Source organism: Sceloporus occidentalis, unplaced genomic scaffold, assembly GCF_023333645.1.
Source record: "Sceloporus occidentalis isolate IW3139 unplaced genomic scaffold, rSceOcc1.0.p SCAF_27, whole genome shotgun sequence".
Lineage (NCBI taxonomy): Eukaryota > Metazoa > Chordata > Lepidosauria > Squamata > Phrynosomatidae > Sceloporus > Sceloporus occidentalis.
Genome location: NW_028317007.1, coordinates 7,927,345 through 7,954,301, shown reverse-complemented (window position 1 = coordinate 7,954,301; position 26,957 = coordinate 7,927,345). Strand labels below are relative to the sequence as shown.

The 26,957-nt window shown below is 38.3% G+C and overlaps 1 protein-coding gene across 1 annotated transcript in view; it reads right to left on the bottom strand.

Moving 5' to 3' along the window:
* The window catches only part of LOC149299892 (glypican-6-like), a 248,546-nt gene that overhangs the window by 139,667 nt on the left and 81,922 nt on the right, over positions 1-26,957 (bottom strand). The gene's annotated exons all lie outside the window — the stretch shown is intronic.

The following is a 26,957-nucleotide window of genomic DNA, read 5'->3' as shown; positions in this document are numbered from 1 at the left end:
TCCCATTCATTAGTAGCATCTATTCTGTTTAAGACATTGTAAGCAAACTGCAGTGTATATGAAAAATCCTGTATATTTGAAGACCTCTCTGGGGAAATCGCTTTATAAAAGTGACCCTTGAAAAATAGGGTAATCTGCCTTTTAAAAACGTATACTTTTGTGGACAGGTTTAAGAAAATGTGAGCGCCTGCATGTCACATTGAAAAAATATATACTTTGAAACCAGTAAATAAAAGTACTTCAATATATTTTTGATTTTTGTACGATCTATGTATAATTATTACTTAACATTATTTTATTAAAAAATGTGCATAATTTTAAAAGAAATGAATCCATGAAAAAACAAACATTGTCTGCGTAGGTAGACTAAATGAGCAAGATCTAAATCATGCTTGTAAAAACTGTTTTGGTTGTTGGGATTCTGGAGTCTTAATGTGTGATATAAGGGTTGCAATAGATATATATATATATTCATGTATGAATTTGCAGTATTTTCTCAATTAGAATACAATTTATTAATAAAGGTCAGCAGATCCAATTATAATCATATTGAACAGAAGATAAAGGTTAAATACTGTTAAGTAGAAAAGACTCAGTTTGGCACAGCTGAGTTAAAAAATTCAGGTGTGAGAAGCCAAGTGGGTGTATTTGCATTCATTGAGAATATTTCTGTACCAAAAAACCCTAAAAAAATCAGAACAGGAATTATTGTAAAACTGTAAGATGTTCCTCTTAGTTTCATGTTTAAAAACTTTTTAATGCAATGTATTGCTCAATCTTCTCTGAAATAATTCTCTCCAATAATTTCCAGTTGAGACATGTTTAATTTTAGCGAAATTAAGTATCCTACAATGGAGCCAAAATTGCATTTTCTCAGTGTAGACGTGGTTGTAAAATTGGCTGTCATCTTTCTCTTATAAAATAAAACTGTCAGATCCTTACATAGCCTTAAATAAAAGATTCAAGACCCGTTAAATCAGAAAACCACTCTGAAGTGTTATATTGTTAACACTATAACAAGTTGTTGTAAATTCCTGCTCAGTTTCTACAATGCTCATCTCTTTATTGTTTTCTATATTTATGACACATACCAAGGGCTGAGGCTGTGAAAATAGTGCTTGCTATTGAAAGAGTGTGTGAAACAGTATTTATAACGCACTGGAAGGTTGAAGTAGTGTTTAAAGGATATATTTAGCTTTATACAGATCTAATAAAATTATTCTAGTTCACAATATATAAACACCCACATATACACAGGGCTGGACTGGGAATAAAAACTAGACCTGGTAATAACTAAATACCAGCCTCATATGTTATGTTAAGCATATGAAAACACAGTTCTTAATATCACTGTAGCCCAGGACATCATGCAATGGGTTGGAACGTGGGACTATCTGGGATAGTGCCAGTATAGTCCATATAATATTTTAATAAGTGTAAAATTAACCATTTTCAGGTTTACTTTAAGAAAATGTTCTTTAAAACACAGAAATCTGTTTCATAGTAGATGATAAGCAGGCACATAAACTTGCAAATCTCCTAATAAAATATCTGAGCTAAAATTTTACAAAATCATTTTCTAAACAGTCTGCAAAACACAACCATAGTGTGCATATATATATATATATATATATATATATATATATATACTTGCATGGAATGTGGTTTAGGCCTCTCTTTTAGCCCTGTAAATTGAGACACAGAGAGAGATCATAGTGTAACCCACAAATCCAGTTTTGATATTAATGGGGTATAGAATAAACTCACATGAAATAGAGCCATGAACAGGCTCTATATAAACAACTCAGGGTGCCCACTTGGGGTGTACACGAAAGGACTCCTTCCCCAGGCAGCAAAGGATCCACACAGCTCTTTTCCTTCAGGATTCTTTTATTTTTTAGAATAAGGAGAACTAGGTATAAAAACCTATATTTCCCCAAATATAAAAGTACAGCGTACATAAAAACACTTCCTCTACATATTTTTTAAATGGAGGGTTTCTTTGTTTCGGCATCAATATTTTATTTGGGTTATCAACCTATGTATTCTTTTTTGTGAAAAGGGGGAATCTTTTGCCTTTTCTGGCAGAGGAGCTCCCTGCCGCTGACCAATCGAGTCGCTCGTACAGACCATTGGTCTCCCTGCTCCAGGAGCAGGGCCGGACTGGGACTGAAAAGCAGCCCTGGAAACATTTGGAGACCGGCCCCATATAGTTTATCTCGCGGTCGAGCGCTTATACCCTCAAGCACCCCTTATACATACCCGAGTCACACTATTTGCCATACAAAGAGCTTTAAAACATTATTTTTGTCACATTATTTGTATTAAAATGCCAGAAAGCAAGTGTTAAAAGTTATAAATGAAATACATTAGACATAATGGAATCAAAACATTTGCTACTGATGAAAAAGTTCCATTTTATTCAGTGGAACAAAACAGTGATCACATTATTTTTCATGATATTCTTGTAAGAAACTTTTGGCTATTAATACCACCACAACTGTTCTAGCACTGCATCATCCAATGAATACCTCATCCCAGATACATTATTAACCACCACAACTGTTCTAGCACTGCATCATCCAATGAATACCTCATCCCAGATACATTATTATTATTATTTTTTTTTAATGCACACAGTTCATGGTGCAAGTGGTGCCAGTATGTTTATGTAAAAGGTCCTCTCTTAATGGGGAAGGACTGTGAAACCAACAGGAATAACGAAATTAGTCCTTACAACTAAATTGGGTTTCACTCTGAAGATCCCAACCACCATTCAAGTTTCTGTGATTAATCCTTTGTGATAAAATATGCAGATTAAAATAACAGTAAATAACACAATACCTTTACTTTTCCTCTCACTCATTTCTGGGCCTAGAAAGTTTTGTCCTCTGAAGTGATTACAAATTCAGGAGGGCGTTTTATCTCTGGATAAGTAAACATTAAATAAATCCATTTATTTCTACAGTAAGTACAGTGCACACCGACACCCAGACAGCCTCTGCCACACTGAAGCATAAAACATGTATGTTCTACACTGCTTTGCCATGAACTCCCCCTGTCATTAATCCCCTTATGTATTGATGCCCCAGCCAGGTCCCCCTTTAGTATTAATTACTGTCTTCCCCTCACAACACAACCTTGGGTATTGCTCCCTTTGTGCATTTATTACCCCCACCATTGATTTATGTGATACCCCAGCTAACCCCCTCCCTTGATGCCCCTAACACTTTTGTGAAGCACACTTGTCTATTATTGATGCCCCCCACTGCCATGTGTATTACCCCCCAGCCAACCCCTCCTTTTGTATTATTTAATTTTAACATTTAATGAAGGCAAACCCCCCTCCCTTGAATATGGGTCTGCTTTCCCCTTTAACCCATAACTATATTTTGGTAATACTGCCGGTACTTACATTTTTGTGGGTTTTTTTGTCCTGCTCTCTTGATCTCCTTGACGACGTGACAATCCTTCTGTAAGGAACACTTACTTCTGTGAGGCTGAGCCCGCCCCCTTGAGTGTCACCGCGCCGCCCAATGGCCGTGCCGCAGCTCTTCGACCCTCCCAACAACACGTTCCACACAGCCGCTGTGCTGCTGCAGCGTAAGACAGCCGCTGAGCGACTGCAAGCAAAATTCAAAGCGGCCACTTCGCGGCCGTCACGCAATGCGCCGCCCAATGGCCTTCGTCCCACCCCTTTTGTGGGGTGGGACGAAGAGCAGCGGCAAGGCCATTGGTGTGCACACCAGCCATTTTCATTTCATTAGTAGCTGGTGGAGGCTCAGCCTTTACGCTGCAGCCGCTCACCACAGCGGCTGTGTTGAACGTGTTGTGGGGTGGGACAAAGAGATGTGGCACCATCAGCCCTCCTCCACTGGCCACTGATGAAATTAAAGCGGTTGGTGTGCGCGCAACGCGCCGCCCAATGGCCTTCGTCCCACCCCTTTTGTGGGGTGGGACAAAGAGCAGAGGAAAGGCCATTGGGTGGCGCGTTGTGTGCACACCAACCGCTTTAATTTCATCAGTGGCCAGTGGAGGCAGACTGGCGGCCGCGCAATGGCCGCTTTGAAGCTTCCTCGCAGCCGCTTAGCGGCTGTCTTACGATTTTACAACACTTACGGCCGCACGATCAGGCGGAGCGGCCCACGGACCGCCCGGCCCACCGGGAAATTTCCCGGTATCCCGGTGGGCCAGTCCGGCCCTGTCCAGGAGTTAAAGGTCCATATGAGCAACTATAGGTAGGCTGGTAGGTTGTATGTGGAAGGGACTAGGGAGATTAGTAGATTCTTCGTGTTGTGTGTCTTTTTCTATATGTATTGTCATGAACTGTAGATTCTGAGATGTAACTCTTGGGGTGAATTTGCTGGGACATTTACTCTTGGGAAGATTGGCAACTGTCTTCATTGGCAACATTGGCAAATGTTTTCCGCTTTTAAATAATCTTTCTCACTGTAGAATGGTGGACTTTAAATTGTTTTGAAATGGCCTTGTAAACCTTTCCAGGTTGATAGGCAACAACAACTGCTTCTCTAAGATCATTAGCATTGATAAGCAGCACCTCTCTGCTACTTAGCATCTTAATTTATATGGAAGCAGTAATGGTGTATGTTTTTCACACATGGCTTCTTTTTATTCAATAATCATGACACGGCATAATATGTCATGTAATGTATAATAAGTTCATCTGAGGTTGTATTTAACTATTTTTAGACATGCTAAGGAAAAGACGATTGTCATCATGTCCTGATATGTAAAACCATAGAATTCAAAGAGGCTGTACTTTTTTACACAGCATTATTTGTGTGAGTATGTACGTGTGTGTGTACATGTATGCGTGTATGTGTAAAGCTGCCCTTGACCATCATCACACATCAGAATTTATATGAGTCTTACCCCAACCACCATATTCATATCTCCTACCACATCATCATCATAATATTCCTCCCCACCATGATTTGCATCTCTGATCATTATCACCACATTGCACAAAAATCACCTCCCATCTCTATACCCAGCATTATTTCCCTTTCATACCCTCCCCCAGCATGCCCGAATTCATCTTTTTGTATGTGTGTTAATCCACTCACCTTCTTTTCCCTGGCCTCTGAGTCTGTCAGTCTGCTTGCAGGTCTGCGGTGCAGTCATGTTCTATGTATCTGCCTGTCAGCTCTGTGCCGGATATGATGTCAAGTACAATGTCAAGTTTTGGATTTAGTGGTATAAAGTGCGCTTCCACTGGCCTGTTTGGCCTGATGGGCCAATTTGGGTTTGGCATATGCCAGGAGAACTTTACCTGCCTGACTGCATTGTGCCAACTTTAAAGTTTGGTGGCTGAGGGAAAATGGTATGTTTTTTCAGGGGTTGGGCTAGGCCCCTTACTTCCAGACCTTCCCCAGCTGTCAGAGATCAGAGTTCCCCGCACTGCTGCAATGAATTCTCTCTGACAGTCGGAAGGTGTATGCGCGATGGACGCAGACAACCCCCGCTGCTAACCGCACCTCCTTCCAGTTGCAGCGTAGACGTCCACCCGCTGCCCTGACTACACAAGAGGAAGTCAGACGCACCGGTAAGTTTTTTGGGTTTTTTTGGGGGGGTGGTGAGCATAAGGCATTTTTGTAGGCAGAGCGCTTTAAGATATACCTTTTAACCCCTTAATGCCACTCTGCCTCCAGATATGCATTTTAACCCCCTTTATGCCACTCTGCCTACAGAAATGCCTTTTAACCCTCTATACGCCACTCTGCCTCCTGAAATGCCTTATACGCCACTCTGCCCCATAATATGCCTTTTAACCCCCTAAATGCCAGAGTGGCATATAGGGGTATAAGGCATTTCTGGAGGCACAGTGGCACATAGGGGTATAAGGCATATCATGGGGCACAGTGGCATATAGAGGGTTAAAAGGCATATCATGGGGCATCATAGATTTTATTTTAAAAAAAATAGTTTACATGAATTAACATTTACTAGTAAAACTTTTTTCCTATAGGGTCGTCTTATATTCAGGCTTTATCTTTTTTTTCCTAAATTAATATTCAGATTTTGGGAGGTCGTCTTATAATCGAGCAAATACGGTATATTCTTACTCAAAAAAATAAATAACATTAGTATGACAAGATTTCCCTGCATTAAACCCATACTGTTTCTGATCTTACAAATCATTTACAACCAGATATTTAACAATCCTTTCCTTTTGCATGGTTTTCATTAATTTCCCAGCTACTGATGTGAGACAGGGTTAGCTGTGTGATTGGGCTATTTATATCAGGTTTGGCGAGAACATGCAGGGTTATGAATAGCTCTGGGTGGGAAGGAAATTAGGTAGAATGGTAACAGAAGATGGAGTGTCATAGCGAGTTGGGGTAGCTAATAACTCTCTAGCTCAGAGTTCAAAAGGAGGCCCAACCAACAGCTTGCCATAAGGAACTATTCCAGTAAATGCCCTATATGCACCATGTAGTTCTATAGGGCTTGTTACTGATGTGGTCCTGCTATGGACACTTACTTTTATCATAAACTAGGCTACATCCTATTCATAACCTCGGGGTGATATAATTTTACTAAATACATTGCCTCTAATAGAAAGAAGGTACATTTTATTAGTTTCAATGTTTTCAAGTAAGTGAAACAGATTTGCTAAAAGACTGTACTATAGATGTAAGATATGTTAGAGATTTTTTGTATAAAAAAAGCTATAGCAATATTTTATACAGAAATAGTCATGTGGATGCCATTACATAATACAATGGTAAAACAATTCACTATAGAAAGAAATAAAATGAGGCAGGAGTTAAATTGATTTTAGATTTACTGATCTAAGATTTGAGATGTATTATAATTTCATTTTTCTAAATGTGTAGTTTTAGCATCCACATTTGCAGTCTTTATTTTTACTTTTTAACTTTTTCACCCTATTCTGTTATTCGTTGCATTAGAAAGAATACTTTATCATGGAACAAGAGACATATATTTCATACATCTAATACAAAATAAAAGTAAAAATGCACAACTGAATAGAAGACGCATAAAAAGATGTCGGATAATAATATTTTAAATATAGCCTTAAGCAGGCCCGGACTGGGACAAAAAATAGGCCCGGGCATTTAAGCCTGAGCAGCCCATTTTTATTTATTTATTGTTAAAGCCCACCCTTCATGTACCATCTTTGCATTTACTCACTCATTCACACAAATCATTAACACATTCATTAATGCAGTCTCACAAATCATTCACACAATTCATCCACACATTTATTCATTCATTCTCATACGCATTCACACTACCCCTTTTCACCATCTTATCTGCCCCTTCTCACTATGTACCCCCTCTCACTATCTACCCCCCCCCACCCTACTTACCTTGTTGCCGGAGCAAGCAGCAACTGCGACCGGGCCCGCGGCAGGGCCGGATTGACTTAGGGGCTGATGGAGCTGCAGCTCTACCTTAAAATAGGCCCAGTCAGGACCGGACTGACTGAGCCTATGCGGCCTCTACGGCCGCATTAACGCAGGGCCCCTTAAGCCCGCCGCAACTGCGACCGGGTCCGCCACTCTAAGGGGCCGGGAAGCCCCACCAGGGCCGGCCTTAGGGGTCTGCGGCCGCACAGGGCTTAAATTAAAACATTGGGGGTTTTTTTTAACTTTATTTAATATCCTCCATGTTAAATAAAGTTAAAAAAAACTTTATTCAACATGGAGGATGTTAAATAAAGTAAAAAAAAAAAAAAACAACAAAAAAAACCCCTGATGTTTTAATTTAAACCCTGTGCGGCCGGACACCCGTAAGGCCGGCCCTGGTGGGGGCTTCCCGCCCCCTTAGAGTGGCGGACTCGGTCGCAGTTGCGGCGGGCTTAAGGGGTAGGTGGCCCTTATGCCCTGCGTTAATGCGGCCGCTATTTTAAGGTAGGGGCCTGGAGCTGCAGGTCCATCAGCCCCTAAGTCAATCCGGCCCTGCCGCGCCTGGCCTTAAGTAATTTCATTCTGTGCCGCTTAATACTATATCTCCATACTAATTAATATGTGTATAGTATACAGTTGTGATCAAAAGATTGCATACTGGAAAATTGGTTACATATGTACCATTTAAAAAAAACATGAGTGAGCAGGCAAAACTCAAAACATGGAAACAAAGAAAAAAATGAAATGACCCCTGTTCAAAAGTTTGCATACCCTAAGTTCTAAATACTGTGTTTTGCCCCCTTTAGCAGGGCCGGCCCTACAATGGAGCCGACTGGGGCACTTTGCCGCCCCAAGCGGTTTTTTGGGGGTTTTTTTGGAGCGGAGGAGAGAGAGAGGGGCACCGAGTGGTTTTCGCTTACCCGCTCGGAGCCCCTCTCTCTCTCCTCTGCGGCGAGTTTCCCTGTTCTGTCTCGGTGCCGGCTTGTAATGCAGAGCGCCGGAAGTGACGTGAATTTCCGGCGCTCAGCATTACAAGCCGGCACCGTGGCAGCACAGGGAGACTCGCCGCAGGACTGTTTAAGGGTAAGTACCGGTGGGGGGGGTAGATAATGCCGCCCCCCCCGGCGTCGGCGGGGGGCGGCATTTTAAACTTCGCCCCAGGCGGCGTTAAGTCTTCGGCTGGCCCTGCCCTTTAGCATCAATGACCGGGTGCATTTTTTTTGTAATAGTTGTCTATGAGCACCCAAATTCTTGCAGGTGGTATAGCTGCCCATTCGTCATAGTAAAATGCCTCCAAGTCATGCAAAGTCTTTGGTCCTCTTGCATGAACCGGACGTTTGAGATCTCCCCAGAGTGTCTCGATGAAATTAAGGTCAGGAGATTGTGATGACCACTCCAGAACCTTCACTTTTTTTTCTGCTGTAACCACTGGAGGGTCAACTTGGCCTTGCACTTGCGGTCATTGTCATGCTGGAATGTCCAAGAGCCTCCCATGTGCAGATTTTGTGTGATAGGATGCAAATTGTCTGCCACTATTTTCTGATAACATGCTGCATTCATCTTGCCATCAATTTTCACAAGATTCCTTGTGCCTTCAGAGTCCAAAACATCAGTGAGCCCCCACCCTGCCTCACAGTGTGGATGGTATTCTTTTTGGTATAGGCCTTGTTGACCCCTCTCCAAACTTAGCCCTTATGGTTGTGACCATAAAGCTATTTTTTGCTCTCGTCACCCCAAATTACAGTGTGCCATAAGTCTCGTCATATTGTGCTCCTTGAAACAACCACACCATCTTTTTCCAGAGCAGCATGTATTTCTCCTGAGGTTACCTGTGGTTTTTTTTTTGTATCCTGAACAATTCTTCTGCCAGTTGTAGCTGAAACCTTTCTTGGTCTACCTGACCTTGGCTTTTTATCAAGAGATCCTTGAGTATTCCACTTCTTAATAAGTGACTTAACAGTACTGACTGTCATTTTCAAGGCTTTGGATATCTTTGATATCCTTTTCCATCTTAATAAAGTTCCATTACCTTGTTAAGCAGGTCTTTTGACAATTCAAAATGCTCCCCATGGCTCAGTACATCCATGTGAGAGGTAACAAACTCATTGACTGTTTATACACAGACACTAATTGCAATTTAACTCCTTAACACCGTGTAAAAAAAATAATAAAGTTGAAAAAGTTCGCTAGATGGTCTCCAGACTCTCTAAAGAACTTTGGCTTCACTTGCAGGTTGAATACAGGTACTGCATTCAACCATACAAGTCAATAGAGCCCAGCTTTCTAATCAATATGTGATTAGTAAAATATTAAAAATAATAATAATAATAATGATTTAAAAAAAAAAAAAAGCTTAAAAAAAATGGTAACATTTAAAAATTATTATGCATCAGAGGAACTATCCAGTTCCAGCAAAATGTAAAAAAAAAGGAAAAAAAGAATAAAAAAAATATATATATATTATTATGAGCAAGTGCTAAAATTAGCGCTGTATCTTCCCAAAAATCCTGACATGGAAAAATTAAAAAAATAAACATTTCAGATACCCAAGGGGTGTCTAATTTAAAAAAATGAATGGTTTGATGCGGTAAATTGGAGTGGCTGGGCTCAAAGATAGGGCATAGGCACAGACTGACCAAAATAGGGAGAAAAAAGCGCACTTCCCAAATGTGTCCTTTTAACACCAAACAGCAGTCAAAACCATGCATGTGGGGTATCACTGTACTCGAGAGATGTTGTTGAACACATATTGGGGTGTTGTTTTATCAAATTTATCTGGAACATTTCAACACTGACTTAAGAAACAGACTAGAAATCTAAGGCTCAATGAGACAGATTCAACGCTATTAAAACCGCTGACTTTCCACTCCTTCACCAGGCCGGACAGGCAATGAAAGGGCAGCCCTCCCTGATGAGGTAGGTGCGGCCTACAGCTGTATGTGTGCAGCAACGCACAACGTCAGGTATATGCAATCAACGGCCACATGCTACACTACCCAATATGCAGCTAGATCTATAAATACACTTACTAAGGAGGGTGTGAGATTTCAAGAAAGTTATTTTGTTTGCAAAACTTTTACTTTTTGTTAGAATTGTACAAATGGACCAAAATTTTTTAGTTAATTTGTTTGCAGACAATGGATTCTGTTTTATGCCAATTAATTTGGGATAAAAATTGCGGGCTTTTTACATTTGGAGATTAAATTTGTTGTCATTCACCCTCATTCAATCTCTCATGCTCTTTCACTTACTTACACACTCTCATTCACTTTCAAGCTCTCTCTAAATGTTGTCTACCTTCTCAGCTTTCTTATCTCCAAGCAGCCCAGCTCTGCTTCTTATATTGTCATCTTTCTTGTGTCTTTTCTCTTCTATTTTTGTCCTCTGCTCCAAAAACTCTTTGTTTTTCATCCTCGTCTCTGTAGACAATGGGACGGGGACGTGACCTCAGGTGAACTTTTGCCAAATGGAGGAGCTTCTGGGCATATCCTCTGATGACCATTTTGTGAAAGTCAATCGGAGGCCATGTCCTTGTCTGCCAATTTGCAGAAGTGATGTCTCGTTGTCCTCAGAGAAGTAGATGAAGAATTAAGACTTTTTGGAGTAGCAGCAGAAGGCAAAGAAGAGAAAAGACAAAAGACAGCAAGGAAATGCAAGATCAGAATGAATCCGAATGCACAAGTCAACTATTTGGTTTAGTTTTTAATGTTTTACTACTGTATTGTGTAATCAGACAAATGGTTTACGTTAATCAATGAATAGCTTAAAGAAACAGTTTCCTTTATATAGTTTTCACTGAAATCTAACAATAGCAAAAACAAAATATTGTCCTGATCTCTCAATTTGAAAAATGTGCGTCGACTTCCAGCACTCACAGGGTTAATGATGAAAGTGTATTTTGTGAGCTGTATTAAAATGTTCTGCCATCCTTCAGTTCTTTTGACACTACTGATCATACACATTTATTTGATGATATATTTATGTGTATTTACAGTGTGTATTTTGTATATCTATCTATATATATATATATATTTTTTTTTTTTTTTTAATAAAACATAAATTACATAATTGTTAAGGATCCTTTCATGTGACGGAGACATTATTTTATGCCCTTGATAAATGATAACATTTCTATGTTAAATATGTCGCTATAAGGTTTGTTAATTATTCTGTATTTTATAACCAGCTGCTATTGTCAAGAAACCAGGTAAATATGCTTTTTTTCTGAGACAAAAATATTTTGATAAAGGCTACAATAGACACACCATACATTATGCGTCCAGAGACCATTAGGTTGTGAATATGCATTAACAGACTTGCAGTTGATGTCTTGTCTACAATAAACCGAATTTAATCCTATATCCCATTTTCAATGTTTATATTTTGTTCCTAAGGACAATGAAATATCTGCAGTTTGATTGACATTAAAAGTCACTATTGTACTACGAGAAACATTTGTGTAAACATTAATTTGGAATGCTCAGCAGCATAGATGACAGCTATGGAACCCACAGGCTTAGTCATTGTTCTTTAATTGTCTTAGAGCAAACACTACAACTACCCTGACTGTCACTTGAGATGAGATGAACCTTCAGGTGTGCAGGTCATATAAGGATAACAGAAGTGAACTTAAAGCTTAAATTGCTTTTCTGCAGCTGATGGATGATCTCTGAGGGAAAAAAAGACCACATTCTGGATCATTGCTACTTTCATACCTAATTCTTAAGATTGTCACCAGAATTAAAACAACTGTATCTGTCAATACAGATACCTATATAGTAAATGTAACTGCTTAAATAATTATAATTCATAAATACAATTGGCCTTGTGTACTCTGTTCATTAAAGTGTTAAAACGTAAATATTGACCTGATTTTTCACTTTGCAGGTATCAATCATATAAAAAAGAAAAAGATCATACTGTACACTGTGTGTTGAGAATATATATTGTGTTGTTGTTGTAGTTACACTCACAAAAAGAGTGGGTAGAGAAGGAGCTTCAGAAATCAATTCCTATTGGTGCCAGTATATGAGCAGTATAGGCGCCATCGAGGAATAAAGAAAAAAAACATTTCAGCCGAAAAGTAAAACAAACATGCTTTTATTTAAATGTAATACTGTCACACTAAGCGTAGTAATAGACACAATATCAGGCAGGACAACAAGGATGAGTCGGAAGTGAGGTCAAGAACAAGCCAAGGTCGGAGCACCAGAAGTCAGGAATGATGAATAGCTAGACAAGTTCAGGGTACCAGAAGTCAGGATTTAGGCTGAATTTGCATAATACATTTCAATCATATTTACATTTTTTATTCAAAATACATACTAATTTCTTTAATAAATATATTAAATTCCTCAAAATTATTTACCGTAAATGCACTGAAAAATAACCACCGTCTTATATTCGAGGTCATCGACTCAAATAGAGGTCTAACTACAAGACTAAGATCCAGATCCCGCCGCAGCACTGCAGGAGACCTAGATCCTCCTCTCTGGCAGCCAGTGGGTGTCGCATTGTGGCATCACATGACCTTCCAGTGCTCAGTCATAGAAGCCCCGGCGAAAGTGCCGGCAGAAGCAGCGGAGGTTGTCTGCAAGCATCGGGGGGGGGGTATAAGGGCTTTCTGGAGGCAAAGTGGCATATAGGGGGTTAAAAGAAATATCATGGAGGCAAAGTGGCATATAGGGGGTTAAAATAAATATCAGGGTGGTAGAGTGGCGTATAGGGGGGTATAAGGCATATTTTTTGAGGCAGAGTGGCATTTAGGGCATTAAAGTAATATCAGGGAGGCAGAGTGGCATATAGGGGGTTAAAAGGAATATCAGGGAGGCAGAGTGGCATATAGGGGGGGTATAAGGCATATCTGGAGGGCAGAGTGGCATATAGGGGGCATAAGGCATATCTGGGGGCAGGTTAGCAAATAAAAGTAAATAAAAACAAAAAATGCATTTTTCTCAATCATAATTTTTATTAAATATGAAAAAATAGTTTACATGTGAATTAATAGGATAGTCTTATATTCAGGCTTTTTCTTTTTTTCATAAAAAATAATATTCACATTGCAGGTTGTCAAAATTGATAAAATATAAATTTCCTTGATTAACTGATCATCATCAAGTATGACTACTGCTATAAAAGCCAAAGTTTTAGCAGTTTGCTGGTCTGGGGCATTCAGATGTATATTAAAAAAATGAAGAAACCACAAGACTTCCTGAACAATGTCCTTTGGACAGCATATCAGCACAAACACCTCATACCAAGTTTCAAGCACAGTGGTGGAAGGGGGGATGATTTGGGCTTGTTTTGCAGCCACAAGACCTGGGATCATTGCAGTCATTGAGTTGTCCATAAACTCCTCTATATACTAAGGTATTCTAGAGTGAAATGTGAGACTACCTGTCTAATGCTTGGCTAAAATTGGGTCATGCACAGTGGTGTCAGCTAAGAGGGCCATCATGCTGTGCCCCTCCCATGTGAGTGATTGTGTGTATCATAGATGTATAATTGATTGGTGGAAAAGATGGCACAGACAGGGTGTTTATGGGACAAAGATGTCTTACGCTGGGCTGTTTGGGAACAGAGGTGGCTCACACTGGGCTGTTTGGGGACAATGTTGACTCAGTCTGGACTGTTTGGGGACAAAAATAGCAAGTACTGTCTGTGTCATTTGGGTGCTGAGTTTTTATGTGAATTCAAGTTGATGTATAAAGCTGTGTTTTTTGTGTTAATCTCTTAATCTATATCTGCTATGCTATGTTTCAATACATTATTTATGTATACCTCCAAATAGAGGGTTTGTATGTCTTATTCAGTTGATCAATACCTGCAGTGCTGTTTCTGTGTGTTGTTTATGTGATCTATACCTTCAGTGCTGAGTTTACAAGTGATTTCCAGTTGATCTATACCTGCAATGCTGGAAATGTGCGTTTTGTTGATCTATACCTGCTATACTATGTTTCCATACATTATTATTGTATACCTGCAAAAACAGGATTTGTATGTCTGATTCTGTTTATTTAATCTATACTTTCAATGCTGAGTTCACATCTGAAATTCATTTGATCTATACATGCAAAGCTGGGTTTGTGTGTTATTTTGTTGATCTATACCTGCTATGCTATGTTTCCATACATTATTTATGTGTACCTGCAAATATAGGGTTTGCATGTCTTATTCAGTTAATCTATACATGCAAGTGCTGTTTACATGTGTTGTTTATTTAATCTATACCTGAACTACAGGGAATAAGTAAAAGAGAGGTGTGGCTTAGTGAATGAGGGGACAAAGGCACTCAGGGGATGATTACGGGGGAGAGGACCTCATTGTCACGGTAGGGTCAGAAGGAGGGAAGACTGCACTGAGTCTCACAGTCTTCCCCTAAGCGTGGAGTAGGGCCCAAGGAAATGCTTTCCTGGAGTCCAGTTTTTTCAATACAAAATATATTGGCAACAGGGTCTAATATATATTTATATTGGTAGCAGGGGCTAATATAAATATATATCATCAGCAGGGGCTAATATTAATATATATCAGCAGCAGGGTCTAATAATAAAGAATGAAAACTAACTGCCAGTTCAGCTATTTTGAAATCATATCATGGTCTTTACTAGACTTGTGCATTCGTCTTCGGGCGAACAGGAAAACGAACACGAAGTTTTCGTGTTCGTTCCGAAGACACCCCGAAGAGAAGACGGCGGTGGTAAAACGTAGGCGAAGACGAAGACACACACCACGAAGATCTTCGTGATCGTCTTCGTCTACCATTCCCCCCCCCCTTCTAAGTTACCTTGTCTTCGCGGCATCGCGGCAGTTCCCGGAAGTGGAAATCTGCAGGTTCGCCGTCAAGGGTTACAGGGCAGTGCGAATGAGCCTATTGGTCGCCTACAGGGACCTCCTCTGGCATCAACCAATTGGTTGATGCCAGAGGAAGACCCTGCAGGTGACCAATAGGCTCACTCGCACGGTCTTTGTAAGTTTACCCCTGACTGCGAACCTATGGATTTCCAGTGGCATCTGCAGGGTAAGTTGCAGCATTGGGGTTTTAAAACCCCAATGCTGCAACTTACCCGGCACATCCCACTGGTCTCCCTCCCTGTTCAATTAGTTAAATGTCCGTACGAGCGACTTTATTGGTCGCTCGTACGGACATTTAACTAATTGAAGAGGGAGGGAGACCAGTGGGATGTGCCGGGTAAGTTACGGCACCAGGAGTTTAACACTCTGTACGAGCGACCCAATGGCAGATGAGCCCCCTGCTGACGACCAATAGAGTTGCTCATACGTACATTTAAACTCCTGGCACCAGAGCTGCGTTAACCCCGTATTAACCCCTTAACCAGGAAAACGAAGAAAAACCGAACACGAAGAATGTCCACGAATATTCGCCCGAAGAGAAGACAGGAACAGGCGAATATTCGCGGAATACGAAGATTTCCCCCCCCCCGAAGACGAGCACGAAGACGAGCACGAAGACGAACACGAAGAGCCCCCTGGTGCCCAAGTCTAGTCTTTACTTCAAAGAGATAAGTACATATTATGTAGTTAAAAGTGCATGTCTAACATGGGAATAAGTTAGGTCCATAGCTATAAGCAAATTGTGAGTGAAGTATGACCTGTTTAATAGCCTATACAAGGTCTTATAAAAGAGAGATAACACAGTGTTCTAAAGCAGTCTTGTGAAGTTATGAAAGTTGTGAAGTTTGTAAAGCATGGATATATTGAAAGCTTTTTCTGGTATGCAGGTCTTAAAAAAAAGACTCAAGCAGTTTAACACATAGCTGCGAAAGAATGGATTTAAATAGCTGGGATGCATAATGTTTTGGATAATTGAAAATCAGTGTCAAGTGAAGATATTGGTCCATATGTATATGTAATTCCCTCCTTATGTAAAACTATGATTGGACAAATTAAAAAGCTTTGTTTAAAGCATTCATTAGATTCTTAACTATTTGGTCTTATAATATTTTATAAAATTCTATCAGCAACCCATCAATGCAACCCATCAATGCCTGGTGCTTTTTTATTTCCAAACTGCTTTCAGTTCAGATGTTTTAGTTGGTTTGGTCGCACCATATAAAGATAGATAGTAATGTCGGAAAGATGAGTTAATTCAGATGGGGTCTGTCGAGATGGCTGCCCAAAGATACCTGAACTGCGTGGATCTGAGAGGGAATAGTGATTTAATTAGGCAAGTCTTACTTGATCTGTTTGCCTGCCTGTAGAGGGTGTCTGTCCCATATTTCAATTTAAGTGATACAGCTGTATCTGTTAAAGTATGGAACGCTAATTAGGCATGGCAAAAACGCTGCTTGTTTTATGAGGATGTCTCTTTTTTTTGCTATGTAAGATATTATTTGTGGGAAATTCCCCCATGCAGACTTTATAATAAAACTTAAATCTGGGAATTTGGCTAAAACAGGAGCTGGTGGTTTAAGTCCAAAACTAAGAACTATGTGTTAGGTCCATGATCTGATGACAATGATATTGTGAATATTGGCAAGTATGTTGCAAAAGATGGGTTGAGCATGAAAGACAGTCAATCCTTGTAAATTAACGAAGGGCGTGTGAAAAAAAAGAATTATATTTTTGGGTGCACCCTTTTGTTGTAATCCAGATTGGGATCTGACCATATTTTAAAGTCTCTGCTGAGTAAATTAGATTCCTCCGTAGTTAAGATTCAGGCCGTCAGATCACTTAAGATAATGAGGGGGCTGGTGTGAGGCATATACATTAACAATTGCCATCCACTGTCCATATATTATATAAATTACAGCAAGGTGTCTGTCCTCTGAGTCTTGTATGGGTGGGTGTACTGCATAACCTAGGTATATTGCCTAGGAGTATAGCCACCCCCTACATCTGCTTGAAAAGGAGGCCCCATTTACACTTCCTACCGATCATAATTTTAATTTAAGATGTTCTTCAGGAGATAGATGAGTCTCCTGTATAAATGCTTAATGTGTGCATGAAGAGATTCAGTCACCCTCTAACATTCCAAGAGTCAATGAACATAAGAAAGGAGGAACTATATGAAAATCTTTCCTTCATATACTTGGTAATTGTAGGAGAGACTGTAACTGAAATAGAGCTGCTAAAAAGTACCCAAAGTGGGTAGCCACAGGAAGCTGTTAAAGATTGTGTATAACACAATAACAGCCAACAATGTAAGTTATTAGCAGACCTCAAGTGGAAAAATAATCAATTAGAAAAACAACTAGCCCCCCCATCCAACTGCATATTGTTCAGATTTGCAAGGCATACACGTGTAAAAACAGAATGCTTAGCTTATAAAGGGACAGGGTAATCTGATGATCTGGTCTCAGTCTTCTTGGACCATGCAGTTGAGGAAGTCCAATGCTTCTTTTGGTGAGCTTGCCCATAAAACCTGGTTGTTGTAGATGGACTTTAACCTGGAATTCTATTTTTTCTTGAATAGTTGTGAACATATCATGGAGTATGTCTTGTGTTTCAAGTTGAAAAATGAGCAACTTGTAGCTGCTAGAAGAGGATGGACAAAGAATGAAAACTTTGAAGAAAACACTTTGCCTACAAAACTAAGCTCTCTTTTTTTTTTCTTTTTTTTTTATTAAATATCAAAAATTCATTACAAAATAACAAGTACAACATACAATATATCGATTAGCCTTAGAAAATTAATATATAAGACATCAGTTTCCACAGAACTTAAAGCATAGACATCCATGCTCCGATTTCCAAGCTAAGACCAATATATACACACACATTCATTCCCCATTCATCCTCTGGAACTATATAATATATTATTAGTTACCTATATCTATGTTTCTTTCATCTTTCAGAAGGGGGTTGGCCTAACCAAGGTTCCCACACTCTGTAGAATTTACTGAACGTGCTCGAAAATAACCCCTTTCCATTTGGCATTGTAGATTTATCTGATTTATTATATATTCCCTGTGTATACCCTCCTGTTGTCTCCACTTTCTAGCTATGTCTATTTTCATAGCTAATAGGCATTGTATGACTAATGCTCTCTTGTAAGGGGAAATGGTATTAAGATTTAAATGTAATAATGCGATTTCCGGGGACGGAGAAATATTAATATTTTTAAGGTCAGAAATAATAATAAATAGTTCATTGCAAGAATTTCTAATCATAGGACAATCCCACCATATATGATTGTAAGTACCTACATCGACGTTGCATCTCCAACAGGTGGATGTATTTCCTGGTTTAAATTTTGCTAATTTAGCGGGTACTAAGTACCATTTCAACATGATTTTATAATGTAATTCAACCATGTTTAAACAATGAGTATTTTTTTTTATTTCCACCATACTATTGATCCACGTCTTTCTATCTATATGAGTATTTAATTCCTTTTGCCAAGAGTCTATGGCTTTTATCCTAATAGTGGGTTCAATTCTCTCCAATAAATTATACAATTTCCTCATGTTATTCCTAATAACTTTTGTTGTAAACATTTCATTTATCACGTTTCTTATATCTGAGTCCCCATTCCTATACAAGTGTAGGTTCAAGTAATGTTTAATTCTCAGGACATTAAAGAATTCTAAAGATTTAAGTTTGAATTCTCCTGAGAGCTGATTTAATGATTTTATTTTCCCATTCAAGATGATATCTACTATCCTACAATTAGTGTAGTTCTCTCAATGACAAAGGCTTAATTGAGATATATTCTTCTGTAAAATTCCCAGGGGGGCTGATGTAAATATAATGTCATTCATTTTAACTTGTCTCTTAAATGCTATCCAATACTCTATGCAGCTTTTAATAGAGATAGGCCACCCATTTTTTAGTGTTTCCAGTTTATTATGGTGCATCCACAACATATATTCAAGGTTAGAGGTGCCAATACGTTCTTGTTCTATATAATACCAATCTTCCTTCTTACTTTGAGTATACTGTAGCTTTATAATATGTGATAACATACTAGCTTGGGCATATCTACCTAAGTAAGGCATATTTAAGCCGCCCTTATATTTATTAGCAAACACAATGTTCCTTGATATACGTGGTTTCTTGTCTGCCTATATAAAGTTCTCAATATTTTTTTGGAATAACCTAATCCAATTTATAGGAAGCTGGATTGATATCATTCTTAATAAATAGAGCCACTTAGGGATAATGTAAACTCTTACAATATTCATTCTTCCCATCCATGAGACAAATAGTCCTTTCCATTCTCTAATTTGCCTTCACAGACTATCCCGTAGTCAACGCAGCTTGTGTCTTATTAATATTCAGTTTGTAATTCGAGAGTTTACAATAATTTAAAACCTCTTCCATCACTGAAGCAAGGGAGTTTTCTGAGTCATACAATGACAGCAGGACATCATCAGCATTTAAACTGATTTTGCTTTCCAGATCACCAATCTTAATTCCTTTGATATTAATGTTATTTCTTATTCTAGAAGCTAGTGGTTCCATAGTTAAAACATATAAGAGGGGTGACAAGGGACACCCTTGTCTAGTGCCATTGGAGATCCCGAACCTATCCGAGCATATCCCTTGTCCTATAACTCTAGCGAAAGGCTTGGTGTAGAGTGACATAACTGCTTTAATAAATTTATCCCCTAAACTGAAGTTCTGTAATACTGCCTCCAAAATCATCCAGTCCACTCTATCAAACGCCTTTTCGGCGTCTAAGGCCAAGAATAGTGAGGGGAGTTTATATGTTGAAACATATTCCACTAAATTTATAATTTTCCATACATTATCATTAGATTGGCGCCCTTTTACAAAACCAGTTTGATCCTTATAAATTACGGAAGGGCAAACAGGTTTTAATCTTTCAGCTAATATAGATAAAACTAAGCTCTCTGAATATAACAGCATAAGCTTTTCCTGAGTCTTTCGGTTGTGGTTGGCCCAGTCTGTGAGCCCAGTCTGTTAATGGCATAATCTTGTGGTTCCATAATCCATCTGGATAAAGAAAAGTAAGGAAAGTGGATAATAGGAAGGTTAGGTGTTCCTTTCCTTTGATAGGTAATCCAATTAGATGTAAAATAGTCCTCCTATTTCTGTTTTCAAGGTCTTCAATTTTGCATTCCAAAGATTGGAGAGTTTTGATTACATTTTCTACAGAATTTTGGAGGGCTGATGTCTAGGTCTTCTGTGAAAGGATTTGTTGTTCTGCTTCCTCTAGCCTGTCAATGTCGATCTTCAGCTCTTGCCTCATCACTGTCATAAATCAAGTACTTACCCCCCCCATCGTTCCCACGCTGACGTCTCTGCTCCTTCCCGGCTTACTGACACAGCAGCAAGCAGGGCCTCTCCAGCTACACTCCCACGCAGCTGCAGCCGGAGGTTAACAGGAGGGAGGGGGCGCTCGCTCCGTTGCCAGGGAGACGCGTCTCTCTCTAGCTGCCGGCAGAATCAAGTGAAACGTAGGACACGCTCCACCGTTGCCATAGCAACACGTTTCAAATACTGACGTCATTTTGGCGCCAAATTTGAACGTATTTAGACGCTTCAGTCCCAGTATCCTTTGCTGAAGTATCAGTTGAAGTTAGATTCCTATACTGAAGCGTTCTCTGTGTTTTGACCCTTTGTGTACCAGATCCTATTCTCGCTTACCGACCATTATCTATTTGCTGCCTGCCTTTGACCCCTTGCTTGTTTTCCGACTCTGCCTCCGCTCGTGCCCTATTGTACCTCGCCTGGATTTTTGTCCTGTGTGGATTGGTGTTTTTTGCGATTAGGAACCTTTCGCTTACCAGCTCACTTACGGATCGTGACAATCACCTCCATTGAGTTGTGTTTGTCTCTTTTTTCCCCCTCTAAAGTGGGAAAGAGGCAATATACAACCTTTTGAGTTGTAAGGTCATGATTATGTATTGATAAGGCTATTGCTGAAGGTAACATGTCTTCATGGGAATTATCCTCCAGTGCCTTGTTGTTTTTGGAAGTTTTACCTCTTTTTTTCTAGTTTTCTAGTCATTATAGGAGTCTTGTACAGAAACCCTATACATATATATATAGGCAATAGAGTGCCAGTCAAAGTCTGACAGCAGGTAATGTTTCAGACAGCCAAAGAATTAGGAGTTCATGTATGTGTAAAAAGTAATTCCTAGGCCCCAGCAGCAAAATACTGGTCTTGCATTGTCTCTTGTTTGGGTAACAGAAAAAGAAGAAAAGGGGTGTTTTGAGAAGAAAGAAAGGATATTAAAGAAAATATGTAAGTAAAAAGAGATGTGTGTTCCACTGACTTACATTTATGCCAACTAAAAGAAAATATAGTATTTGTAGGCCTTTTAATGCTAGGTTAGCTTGGGACTTTTTACCAATGTCAGCTTAGCAGGCCCGCCATGATGTAGGGTCCATAGACAGTGTTGGTGTCTTTCAAATTTCCCCTTACCCCTCACTACAAGGTCCTTTGTGCAGGTCCAGTTGGAAAGCCACCTGCTATGCAGGATTATTCCGGGGAAATTCCAGCAGCACAGGAAATGTTCTGTAAAGTGGCTTGGCCCTGTATCCGGGTCCAACAGTGAATAGTCTAGGTGGCTCTCAAGGATTCTATTGTAAACGTTTCCGGTAATTGGGGAACTAGGTTTGCCTCGCCTAGATGAGATGCACAGTGAGTTGTTAAGCCGTGGGCCAGAAATAAACCAGTGGCCACTGAGGTTAACAGTGGCAGGTCATCTGTGGCAACGTTAAGTGTCTATGTATGCAAAGTCTAGAGATTTTTGTGAAATTCTCATTGCTAGTTTGGAGTAACAAGAAACAAATGCTTAGCCAGTAGGTCTACTGACCGGAATGCCACCACATTTACTTTCTAAATACACCCTAGGCTAACTCCTGATATCCTATCCATCAGCAGGGAGAAATCCTGCAAATTTGACATGCTATTTCAAGTGGTCTTTGCTTCCTATATCAAAGGAAAAACAGTGTTATAGGGGAAAAAACACAGAATAGAACTGTGAGAGAAAAAGGTATATAATTGCATCAACACTATAATAAACCTACATTTATAAACCTACATAGTAAGAATATTATATGGTTTGTAAATTAGCATAACATACAAATAACATGCAAATCAGAATCATACATGGATAGACAGTCTTGCTAAAACCATACATTGACAACTACTCACACACACATGCTGATACCAAATACTAACACACACATTCACTGTATTGAGCATGGTTGATGTTTCCTAAGAAGAAGCAGTACTACTAGTACCATTTGAATGCCTTATGCAAACTTTCCTTGTCATTCATTTCCCTTGTGTTTGTAGGACAAGAAAATATTATGCTTTGGTACAGTAATATTTTAAATGCAAAAAAAGTGTTTGCGTGTGTCCTATCCTTTAGTTGCCTGCATGTAATGAGACACTCTTCAGAACTATTAGTACATTTAATGAACAGAAGTTAAGTGAAAAAATACCTTTATTATGTCTTTAAATACAACAGGGCTTAACAATCCATGTTCATTGTACTTAATTTCTCATAAAAAAACAATAACTACACTTAACATTCTTAACAACATTTCTTAAAAAATATATCATAAAACAAGTTCTGGAGACTAAAACACTTTAGTACATGACTCGGAATGTAAATGTATATACTACATTCTGGAATTGTCACAGCTCTATTTAATACCAATGGTAAACTGCCTGGTTAGATGAAGACTCATAGTTGGTTAATAGTATCAGTTAAATCACTATGCAGCCTGTGGAGATTTATAATCTTATGATTGGATCTATGTTTTGTTGACATCTGTATTTCTACATTAAGTGGTAATAACAAGAAGCCACTAGATACAGAGGATATTGATCTGTTCTAGGAGAGAGAATGTATTAGCAACAGTTATTTATTCACCCACTATCGAGTTGGAGCTCGCATTCAAAGTTACACAATATGCAACTTGGATGATTATGTTTATAAATTATTTTTTTGGAATATAATTTGGTTTATTGCCTTGCTGATCTGCTAATTTATATTTTTGGATTCTGACTATTGGATAATTTTAAAAGCACAAATTAATGTCCTTTAAATATTATTGGTAAGTTGGGAATTAGTGTTTGTAACCATAACAATTGTGGTTAAATATGTAAGTTACAGGAATGTTTTTACTATTGGACTTCACTAGAACTGGCCAATGATATAGTAGAGAATTGCGTCTGTCTTCTGTAGAGTCATTGCTAGAATGTTTCTGAAGAGCCCTGCCGCCTAAATATCGTGGGGTGGCATGTAGTTGTGGGGATAGGAGGTCGGGTTCATATAAAGGTCAGCTATTGATTATTAGGCAGGATTCAAAAGTTCAAGCAGCTGTTAGTAAAAAAAAAATAAATAGCTGAGTTATATAACTTGGATGTTACTGGAGGTGCGCGCGCCGCTTAGCAGTTTGCCGCCTTTGCCTCGAGGACACCTTTAGAGCGCCTCGAGACGCCTCGCTCCGCGCAAAAGGCGCGAATCTGCGCTATAAATAGAAGGGGTGGTAGTGCTAGCGTTCATTGCCACAAGGCGAACTGCTAAGCTGTGGTACTTACCTGTAAAGGCTGGTATTCTCGGCTGTGCAGGAGAGCCGCGGGCGGAAGATGGAACTGCTTCTTGAAAAACTCCCATTCCTCCCTCCCTAATATTATATTAATATGCAATTTTATTTTATTTGTCGTGTGCTTTTATCAGGGTGAAAGTTGTACCTTCTTGGGATGAACTGGTGGTATGGTGTCTGCCTTCTGGCTTTTAGGGCAGATGGCTTTGTATATATATTTATGGTGTTAAGTTATTTGGAGGCGAAACTCTGGGTTTGGGCCAAGAGTTTCTTTAAATATGTAATGTTGTTAAACTAAATAAAAGTACATGGCCTGTTTATTCCAATTTGAGTATGTTGGTCTTTATTTCAAATAAATATATAGTGGTTACAGCGATTGGTTACAAAATCCCTTACAACTACATGACAATTAAAACAATTTGCCAATTCATCCTCCTTTTGCCTTCCCCATACTTGCCCACTACTTTTGCATTCGTCTTCTCCTATCATTCTCCTATTATCATTTTTTTACTTGTGATTAAAGTGTGTAATATTTTTGATATTTGTGCACCATCTTTACATTTTATTTTCTCTCGATTTTAATAAATGAGTTTAAGTTAAATATTAAAATACATGAAGAGTTTTCTTGAATGGCTTAAAGCTGTTCAACTTGCCCACTACTAACAACAAATGGTGATTTTCAATAAAAAATTTTAAGCTATTATAAAGTAGCTATATTTTCCAATTCAAATAAATAAAATCTTAATATAAATTTGGGAATTATCATATTTTAATATCAAGCACTGGTTAAAATTCCTAAATTTGTTTTAAAATCAACCACAGCATGATTAGAAGATTTTGCCAAGTGTATAACTTATTTCTTACAAACTTTTTTTCTTTATTGTGAATGTATTTTTAAATTTTTTTTAAAAAATAGCTTGATCATAAAAAGCATAAATTTTCTCCTGTGCTTGATTAGTAAAAAATGTCTGCAGGTTTATGTATCAAAGATATTAATAGTCCATGAGTAATGGCTGCCTATCTAAAGGTACTGAATATTTTTGCTAAATGACTTTCATACCGAGCACAAACCACATCCTTAAAATGCATTTAAGTAAGATTCTAAATGTCTGTAGCAAATGATATTGATGGATTTATTTTCACTGCATGAATCATATTCATATGCCGAGTTTTAAATTATAGGTATAGAAAAGAAAATGAAAAGTGAGAACCAACAGATCAATGTAATTATGTTTCAAGAAATTCCAGTAAACTGCATGCCAGCTTTGACAGTTAGGTCTATAAAGCTACAGTTGTATTCTGTCTGAAGCATATTAAAACATACAGTTTGTTTCTATTTTATTTTTGCTTGAATTTTCATTGTAAAATAAACGAGTGAGTTTAAAATTTGCTAAATTTCCACTACCAATCAATGGCTACAGAACTAAGAAATGTAACAATATCCAAACTATGATTCCTGTTTATGTCGTATAGTTTTACTGCATTTAACATTTACAGTTTTACATGTCGCCCGTTTGCCTCTGTTACTTTTTAATACTTAAATGTCCCCACATTTCTGTCAGCAAGTCAAAAATAGCTAATCATTTTTACTATATGGAATCCACGTATGTTTTGACATTATAGTTTAATTAGTAAAAAAAATACTGTTTCAAATTAGATTAATAACAGTTCATATATATATATATATATATATATATATATATATATATATATATATATTATAGTGTGTGTTTATACCAGAAAAGTTAAGGTAATAACTTTATTACTTTTGATATGATAGATTCGCCAGATCCATAATTACCATTATACCCAGCAGCTGATTTAAGATGCCAATATCAGAAACATAACAGTAAAAATTGTCGATTGCATAATGAATAGTGCGTGATAAACTTTATTAAAAATGTACTTATTATCTCTGTATGACAAGCCAATATTAATGTGTAGAGGTATATTTTGCTGATCTGATTGTAAATACATTATTTACCAACATTTATTAAAGTTCATTCTGAACCATTAAATGTTGACAAACAAGAAATTGGTTAAAAAAAAAACCCTGAAACCTCTGAAAAATAAAAGCTGAAACCATAATGTCCTTTTTTACTATTTTACAACATGGGCACAAGATGTCTAGTCATCATAGATACTATGATTATCTTCTTTGCTGCAGATAATAACTACATCTCCAGAAGTCTTACATGGACCAAATAATAGTAAGAGCAGGCACAACAAATAATTGCCTGAACGTTCTGTAAGTGACTGGTGGTCACAAGTTTGCCTATCACATAACCTTTGTACCTAATTACACCCATGTTGCCAATGTGAACACCATGTCTTTCAACAAGGTCACTATGGACATTACTAAGCAAACTCCCATGTGTGTCTATTAACAAAACCAATGTAGCTTGGTGCATGAAAATATATAGGGCAAATATATTATTTTTGCATTCAAACAAAGTAAAAGTAACTTTTGAAACTACATTACAGCATTTGAAAAACACCTTTGCCTCACAAACTGCAATGAGAGACTTATTTTAGTTTTTTTAATAGTTAGAAGCTGAATCAAAATAAGCACCACATCAGAAATGTATTCAGAAAAATGCATAACTGTATTTTTAGCAGGTTGTACAATCATTTTGTGTCTGCAGATGTCAAAGGTGAAAAATGTCATCTAATGAAGTCTCCCAATCTGACAGTGCTGTCAAAATGCCTAAATTTCTTAATTCTCTCAGAATAATTCAGTAGTTAACAATCTTCACCTTTGAAAGTAAAAGAGAAAATAAAGTGCAGACCTTTAAATTTCCTGTAGGACATACAGAATCTTGTGCCAAAATTACAATGACTTGCAGCAGAGACCTAGGTCAGCTCCGGTAAATTACTTAATATAGTTAAAGAAAAATTAAATTGTCTAGACAGCAAATTCAAGAACTTTATCATTTACATCAGTTCATGTCTGATTACATTTTAATGTCTCACCCACTATCGAGTTGGAGCTCACATTCAAATTTACACAATATACAACTTGGATGTTTTTTTTTCTTTTAAATTGTATGTATTCAAATATTATAT